This window comes from Labeo rohita, unplaced genomic scaffold (genome assembly GCF_022985175.1).
Source record: "Labeo rohita strain BAU-BD-2019 unplaced genomic scaffold, IGBB_LRoh.1.0 scaffold_499, whole genome shotgun sequence".
Taxonomy (NCBI): domain Eukaryota; kingdom Metazoa; phylum Chordata; class Actinopteri; order Cypriniformes; family Cyprinidae; genus Labeo; species Labeo rohita.
Genome location: NW_026129420.1, coordinates 6,524 through 15,692, shown reverse-complemented (window position 1 = coordinate 15,692; position 9,169 = coordinate 6,524). Strand labels below are relative to the sequence as shown.

Sequence of the window (9,169 nt, the reverse complement as noted above, 5' to 3'; positions counted from 1 at the left end):
AGTATGGGGGTAACAGTAACAGTTTTAAAGAGTGAGGGTACAATTCCAGTGGAAAAAGAAGAGTGAATAATGGCAGTTATGAGGGGGAGCAGAAAAAGAAGGCAAGATTTAACCAGGGCTGTAGATAGAGGGTCCAGCTGACATGTAGAGGGCTTGAATTTTTGGATGAGGTCAGAAATTGCTAAGGCATCAGGAGGATGTAAAGTAGAAAATAACGGAATTACTCTGTTTGATTACCTGTTGCTGTCTTGCTCTGCCTCTGTATTATTGAGGATTATTGAGTTTACTGATTACCCCTGTTTGGATTGTTTGCCTGTGTGGACTGTTTTCAAGGTTTGACCCTTTATCTGCCTTTTGACTATCGCTCTCTGGATTACCCCTGTTGCTACGGTTGCTCTATTGGACTGTTTGCTCGGTATTTGACCCACTGCCTGCTTAAACTCTCTGCTGCTTGGATTACGTTCGTGTTGTGTATGCTATTGGACTGCCTTTCCGGTATTGACCCTCTGCCTGCTTTTGTGTACTCTGCTTCCTTTAATAAACACCCGCATTTGGATTCTACCTCTGCCTCAGCGTCCTTGTTACAGAATACTTCGCCTACCAAGAATCCAGCGGAAATTACAGAACACACGAACTTAAATATGAACCCAGCAGTATCTCGTCTCCTTTGCCTTCGTCAAGGCGACAGGGCGATAGAGGAATATGTGGAGGACTTCTGTGGACTTTACGACCTTGTGGGTTTTAATGACACTGCTTTAAAGGACATTTTTCGCAATGGTTTAAATGATCCCATTCGTTTGTGGCTACCTGGAGGGAAGATTCATTGGTCTCTGGAAAAATATATTGATCATGCCCTGCTTTTAAGTGGATCCTCATTTACTGTGGGGACTGCGGATGAGAGACCACGTGATCCTCCAGTAGTCACCATACCACAGCCTGTTTAAGCCACGTCCACCAAGCCAAAGCCCGCTCACGTCATGTCTGCCGCTCCAAAGCCCACTTACGCCATGCCTGCCACTCCAGGGCCTGCTCACGCCATGCCTGCCCGTCCAGAGTCTGCACCTGTAATGGTCGCCCTCCTACAACCAGTTCACAAGATGGCTGCCATCCCCGAGCCAATCCACAAGATGGCCGCCATCCCCGAGCCTGTCCACAAGATGGCCTCCATTCCAGAGCCTGTCCACAAGATGGCCGCCATCCCCGAGCCTGTCCACAAGATGGCCTCCATTCCAGAGCCTGTCCACAAGATGGCCGCCATTCCAGAGCCAGTCCACAAGATGGCCGCCATTCCAGAACCAGTCCACAAGATGGCCGCCTTCCCAAAGCCAGTTCACAAGATGGCCGCCATCCCAGAGCCAGTTCACAAGATGGCCGCCGTCTCCAAGCCACTCCACAAGATGGCCGCTGTCTCCAAACCACTCCGCAAGATGGCCACCATCCCAGAACCCGCGGCCAACTCTCGGAAGCCGCTGCCCGCAGTCAGCTCTCGGACGCCGCCTATGGTCATGATGGCCCACGTGCTGGACTCACCCCTAATAGCTGTATGGGCAGCTAAAATGGCGCTCCATCACGTCACGACTGCTACCCCAGGGTCAAGTCAAGCTCCAGGGTCAAGTCAAGCCTCCAAGTCCGGTCAAGCTTCCAAGTCCGGTCAAGCAACAGAGTCAAGTCAAGCAACAGAGTCAAGTCAAGCCAAAGCTGCTGTTCTCTATGAGTCAAGCCAAGACACAGCTGTTCCCCATGAATCAAGCCAAGTCACAGCTGTTTTCCACGAGCCAAGCCAAGATACAGCTGTTCTTCTCCATGAGTCAAGCCAAGATACAGCTGTTATTCTCCATGAGTCAAGCAAAGATACAGCTGTGCCCCACGAGTCAAGCCAAGTCACAGCTGTGCCCCACAAGTCAAGCCAAGTCACAGCTGTGCCCCATGAGTCAAGCCAGGTCACAGCTGTGCCCCACGAGTCAAGCCAAGTCACAGCTGTGCCCCACGAGACGAGCCAAGTCACAGCTGTGCCCCACAAGTCGAGCCAAGTCACAGCTGTTCCCCACAAATCAAGTCACGTCACAGCTGTTGTTCCTGAGTCAAGTCACGTTACAGCTGTTGTTCCTGAGTCAAGTCAATTTACAGCTGGGTTGTCTATGTTATGTCAAACCACAGCTGATTTCCATGAACCTAGCCGTTACAGCAGATCTTCACGAGTCAAGTCAAATTGCTGCTGTCTTCCCTGAGCCAAGCCAAGCCACAGTTGATCTTCATGAGCCAAGTCAAATTGCTGCTGTCGTCCATGAGCCAAGCCAAGCCACGGTTGTTCTTCATAAGCCAAGTCAAGTTGCTGCTGTTGTTCCTGAGCCAAGCCAAGCACCGGTTGATCTTCATGAGCCAAGTCAAGTTACAGCAGATTTTCATGAGCCAAGTCAAGTTGCCACTGTTATTCCCGAACCAAGTCAAGCCACAGCTGACCTTCATGACGGCCCAGGCCCTCCAGTGTTCCACTGTCTGCCATTGCTCCACAGCCCAGGTCCTCCAAGTTTCCACTTTCTGCTACTGCACCACGGCCCAGGCCCTCCAGTGTTCCACTGTCTGCCATTGCTCCACAGCCCAGGTCCTCCAAGTTTCCACTTTCTGCTACTGCACCACGGCCCAGGCCCTCCAGTGTTCCACTGTCTGCCATTGCTCCACGGTCCAGGTCCTCCAAGGTTCCACTGTCTGCCACAGCTCCATGGCCCAGGTCCTCCAGGGTTCCACTGTCTGCCACAGCTCCACGGCCCTGGTGCTCCAAGGTTCCACTGTCTGCCACAGCTCCACAGTCCAGGTCCTCCAGAGTTCCACTGTCTGCCACTGATCCACGGTCCAGGTCCTCCAGTGCTTCACTGTCTGCCACTGCTCCATGGTCCAGGTCCTCCAGTGCTTCACTGTCTGTCCCTGCTCCACGATCCAGGCCCACCTCCTCTACATGGACCTGGCCCTCCGTCCCCACCCCCTGTTTTGTCTCTGTTCCCCCACCCTCCTGGACTGTTGTTGTTTGAGCGCCAGGGGTCGCTCCTGGGGGGATTCTGTAACGCCACGCCAGCAGAGGGAGCCCTCACCCACTGACTGACTGTTGCTGCTCCCTCTGCTGCTTTGTCTGTTACTTCCTGTTTGGTGGCCATAAAAGGAGGCCATTTTCAAACAGGAAGCTGCGAAGTATTGTTTTGCTCTTGCGGACTCTACCAAGCGTTTTCCCTGTTTCATTGCCCTGTTTTTTGTCATTGCCACGGTTTTGTTTTATTGTCATAGTTTTGCTTTTTGTTTCATTGCCATAGTTTTGTCTAGTTTTCATTTCCTTGTTTATTTGTTACTTTTGGACTGCTCTCGCTGGTTTTTGGACCCTGCCTGTTTTGTGGATTACGTTATTGTTTTGCCTTCGTCACTCTGTTTGTCTGGATACTGACCCTGCCTGTCTGACTACGATCTGTAAATAAAGCTCGCACTTGGATCTTACACGCTTCCTACGAGTCCTGCTTGTTACACATGGACTGTTTAATGACCAGTGAGTAGTTACATGTGTAATAGCCTACTGTGTAAGTATTCTATGAATTTTTATACAAATAAGAGAAATAAAAATCAATATGGAAATGCATTTAAGAAATAAACTCATGAAAAAAACAAAAACATTCTTTTATTATTTTATTTTAGCGGTTTGGTCCCATATTGATTGCCTGTATGGGATCCAGTTAAAAAAAAAACTGGTTTACAGCAGGTTTGTCTTTTAGGTCTTTTCCTTCATTCCTGGGAATTCACAGTAAAGAACTAATAATTATAGGACTTTGGCTCCAGTGGATTAAACTGTCTGCCGAATGTCCTCCACCTTCGATATTTAGTTTTATAAAATTACAATCAGTCATTTCTAAGTGTGACTTAAGTTACTTAGTCCAGGGAGTGAATTTTGGAAGGGGGCAGGAGGGAATGTTCTTAGACAGCAGAACTTTACAGTTTTTCTTAGTTGTTTACACACAATTACTTGTACTTGAGACACAATGACTACAACATGTAACTGATGCACCAACCCCCTCCACCAATTCTGCTAAACTACAAGCACAATTCCTGCTTTACGCTCAAATTGCAGGTTTAAAACACACTCTTTTCAAAACACTACACACAATTCTCTGCATTTGGCACAATTTTCATGAAGAAAATCTCTTGTTTTCACAAGGAACACACTGTCATTCAAAATTGTAAAGTCAGTTGCCCTACTTTGCATACTAACTCATCACATGGGTAAACACCTGTCACATAATTGCAATTTAGAAATCAGAGCTTTATAAAAGGGCAACAGGTGAGCTCTTCTGTTTTGGAGCAATGGATGCCAACGTTGGAAACAGGAGGAGGAGGAGGAGGAGGAGGAGGAGGAGGAGGGAGGAGGAGGAGGAGGAAGAGAGCCAGAGGAGGTGAGGAGGAAGAGGAGGAAGAGGAGGAGGAGGGAGGAGGAGGAGGAAGAGGAAGAGGAGGAGGAAGAGGAAGAGGAGGAGGAATGTAATCTCTGATGAGATCAAAGCCACTTTGATTGACCATGTGGTCAACCATGGTCTAACAATGAGGGAGGCTGGGCAAAGAGTACAGCCAAATTTGAGCAGGTACACTGTAGCATCCATCATCCGGACTTTCCGAAATGAGAATAGGTAAGAAATCTCACTGTACTCAATGAGTACATTACTGTAGTACAGTACTGCCTGTGGACTGTTCTGTAGACTGTGAAAATACTGTAAAGTATGTTTCAAGTACTTCGGAAATGTATTCCTACTTTGTATTCCTACACAGTAAGCCTATTTACAGTATTTTACAGTATACTATTTGTATTGCAGAACTGAAAGATTACCAACACAAGGTGGTCTGGAACGTCTTCTGTCTCCTACACAGGAGACTGAAATCATAAACATGGTTCTAGAAAATAACGCCATAACATTATGGCAAATACAAAGAAAAATAATAGAAAACAACAACATATTTCAAAATATTGATAGGGTAAGCTTATCAACACTGGACCGTCTCTTGCACAGAAATAATCTGAGGATGAAGTAGGTCTACAGGGTGCCATTTGAACGTAATTCAGAAAGAGTCAAAGAATTGCGATATAACTATGTGCAAGTAAGTCCCATACAATCCCACAACTGATGCATACTCTCAACACTGTATAAATTACAGTATACATATTTCAGTACTGTACAGTAATCATACTCTGATTGTGCTTCACAATAGTGACCACTCCAAGTCTGTATTACATATCATGTGTGTTTCAGAGAGTCCTTGAGCTAGAGGTGGCTGCAGTGGAGCACCAGCTCATCTTCATTGATGAGGTTGGATTCAACCTCACAAAAAGACGAAGGCGGGGAAGGAATGTCATTGGCCAGTGTGCCATTGTTGAAGTCCCTGGCCAGCGTGGTGGGAACATCACAATGTGTGCAGCAATTACCAACCATGGTGTCATCATCACCATGCTACCCTTGGCCCCTACAACACTGCCCATCTGATCACATTCCTGGAAATCCTACACAACACACTCATTCCACCAGATCAGATAGATGGCCCAGAGCAGCTCAGGTATGTTGTCATTTGGGACAACGTCACCGGGCTGCTCTGGTTTCACTGCCCACATTAGTCTCCACATCAGTGATCAACTGGTCCACACACACGTATACCCCTTCTCCAAGCTATGGAAGATGCAGTTATAAATGTCTATTCATGTGATGGTTTGTGTGTGTCATTTGAAAACAAAATACCATTTTGAAGAAATTACATTGTTTTGAATGTAAAGTTTCATTTTGCAGGAGAATTGTTTTGAATGGTTTTTGGCCAAGGGTTGTGCCCAATGTGTGCGTGTTTTTTGATTTGTGTGTAGAGTTCTGACAATATGAGGCATGCTTTCAGAAAATGTGTGTAAACAATTGGGAAAAACTGTATATAGTTCAACAGTTTTATTTTTTCAAGGTTTAAGTGGTCTTAAGGATTAGATTTAAATGAGAACAAAGAAAATGCATTAAAACAAATTTTATTATTGTGAATCCTTACAAGTCAGGAACACAGAAGTTGTTGTGACTTTCATTAAGTAAATGAATGTAACTTTTACTTTTCCACTCAAGTTTTTAAGAATACACAGAGTATATTATAGACTCAGTAAGTATAAGTACAGCATAAGCAAGGAAGCCATCAGACTCAGTAAACTGGAACTCTGGAAACTGGAAGACTGAAAGCTTTAGACAGAAAGAGAAATTTCAGATCAGTAAGTGTATTTTAGATGTGCTCAGTTTATCACATATTAATATTTTTTTATACAATCAAACAAATCTTTACTGCTCTCTCTATCTCTTACCTGGCAAGACCAGTGCAGTTCGAAGAACTCTGACTGCTAAAATGTTTTAAGGTGATCTCTTTAAACTCATCATTGCTATTGCTAATAATCCTGATGTCCGTAACTGTAAAATCTTCAGTGGGCGATATTAGCAGCTCAATTTTCTCGGAATCACATTCATGATCTTCAAGGTTGATCACAACCCTTACCAAAAAGAAGTATACTTCAAGTTTATTTTATTAAGTATACTTGAGTAAAGTTCAAGTATATTTTTAAGTATACTTTATGTAGTAAGTATACAAATATCAGCATACTAGTAGTATACTTTTCAGTTTACTACTTTTATACTCCTTGGGACTAAATTGGCCCACTTTCTAGTATATAAAAGTATACTTTTAAGTATACTTTAAGTATAACAGTAGTAAACTTTGAGTACACAACTAGTTTACATCTATGTTTTCAGTTTGTACTGCAAGTATACTAAAAGTGAACTAATAGGTATACTGATAGTTTACTAATTAAATACTTCTTTATGCATTTTTAGTACACTTTCAAGTAAAGTCCCAGTAAACTACAAGATTAGTAGTTTTATACTTTAAGTATACTCGTAAGTTTTCTTTAAGTGAACTTTATATCATACTTTAAGTATACTACTATGTCCCTATTTAGGTATTAATTTGTATATATTTTGTTATATGAATATCTGAACATAATAAACATTATGAATAACTTAGTGTAATATGTAGACAACATTGTCTTTGTTTGTAAAGCATTTTACAAAATTAAGATATCCAGGGAATTAACATAATTGGTTGAAAGTATCTAGGCCTCAAAGCTAGATACACAAACCTCAAGAACGGTGGCAATCAGCCAAATATTAAAAAGATTAGATCTGTACGTCACAGTACAACAAATAACTAACAGTAACGACAAAACAACAACAAAAAATGTTTAAATGAAGTCAGCAAACAGCAAAACAATAATCCTATAACAGTAACAGGATAATTTATTCATGCTGCAATGCATGCTGGGAACTTACAAAGCCTTAAAATTTCAACAATATGAAATTCTTTGCTCAGACAACTGTGTTTGACTAGTTGGGACAACATTAGTGTAATTTTATTGGTCTGACAAGGGTTTTTAGTTTTAAAAAAACAGCATTTTTTTAGTGTTTGAGACAAAATGTTTCGTAAAATGGAAAATATGTATTTGCATTTTTTACAGTGTGGAAGCATCTGTTTTCGTTTCTTCGCTTGTGTTTTGGAAATTTTGTACAGAAGATGTGTAATAGCATCTCTCATGTATAACAATGAAAACAGATTCTCAGAGCACAAGTATAGCTCAAATACTTTTTCTAAGTATAAATCAAGTATACTTAAATGTAATTTTAAGTATATTTCTGATAAGTATATAAAGCACATTTCTGAGAAGTACATAAAAAGTAGACTGAAAGTATACTATCCTTTTTTTTATTTTAAAAGAAGTATACTAATAGCACACTTCAATAAACTTCTTTTTTCGTAAGGGAAAACAGGAAGTGATGTTGAAAACAGTCCCAATGTCATCACTGAGAGATGTAATTTCAGTTGCTTCAGTATACTGCAGTTTTGCTGGAAAAAAAACTCTTAAAATGTACTTTCTCCCCAACACTGGTGCCATATTCTTTTACTGTGCCAGAGTACACTGTACGACACTTGTTTTTACCTATGAGTTGCATTGCATCTGTCAGCAGGAAAAAAAGAGATTTGAAAGGAAACTCATCTTGATAAGTTGAACTGCCGTTACTTTTCTGAAGCAACTCCTTGAAGTTTCTACGAAATGTAGGACTAGCTCCTGCATAGCTCTGCAGTGCAGCCATGTGCTTCGGTGTAATATCTGGAATGGCCGTCTTGCATGTTGGATTACTTTGCTACATAGTTTTAAAATCTACATTGTTGTTAAGCTCTGTGTCCAGGAGACCTCCAGGTTTTGTGACCATTTGCAACATTTCTTTCCGACATTTCTGGAATGAGTAATCAGCAACTTCAGGAAACATGCCCATTTCTAGCACTTTTCCATCTATCTGGACCACAGACTGAAAGCACAATTTGGAATCACAGAAGAAAAAAAATCAAAGACTTATAAACTTCACAAATTTGATGAGTTTTCCAAGTTAAACATTTCAAAGTAGTGGTGATAAATGTGAGAGCTTACAGTGTATAAGAGCACCAAGAGAAAAGCAGGAAACCTCAAACCTCCCATTGTATTAGCTGACGTATGTGGACAAATCTAGACAAAGACAATACCATGAAAAACAGGCTAAAAATAAAGTTGTAATCCGAACAAATATATAATCCAATCCAGCACAAACAGAAACAAAATTGCAAGATAAAAATTAATGAAGTACTACAAATAAAGAAAGCTCAAAAATAGCTGATGTGCAGGATGCATTAAATTTTGTTAGAAACATTAACCTTAAACCAAAAACAAAAAATAAAATAAAGAAAATAAAGAAAGAAAGAATACACACATCGTACACAGAAAAAAGCAGCACTCACCATTATAATATGCCTGGTATTTTTAAAGTGATTTAAACATTGAGAAAGAAAATGGTCTGAACTGCAGGGTGTTCGCAAAAAATAAAAAACATTCCAGGAAAGCTTATCAGGGGCTGTACTCTGCCATTTCCTTCCTATTTTCAATCGCTACGGTGATTAGCAGTGGGCAAAGCCAGAGAGTACAATCAAATTGAGAAGAATCTCATAGCAGAGGATTATTCAAAAGAAGAACAAATTAAACATGAAAAAATGAAAGGTGGTAAACTAGTAATTGTTAGTCATGCGTAGAGATTAAAAAAATAATAAT

General features: G+C 41.7%; 1 long non-coding RNA gene across 1 annotated transcript; it reads right to left on the bottom strand.

Moving 5' to 3' along the window:
* Window positions 1-6,285: 6,285 nt before the first annotated feature.
* On the bottom strand, window positions 6,286-8,964 carry LOC127160937 (uncharacterized). The gene is made up of 3 exons (XR_007826892.1): window positions 8,863-8,964; window positions 8,519-8,593; window positions 6,286-8,399 (listed from the first exon to the last, which is right to left on the bottom strand). It is a non-coding gene; the product is annotated as an uncharacterized LOC127160937 (long non-coding RNA).
* Between the last annotated feature and the right edge of the window lie 205 nt (window positions 8,965-9,169).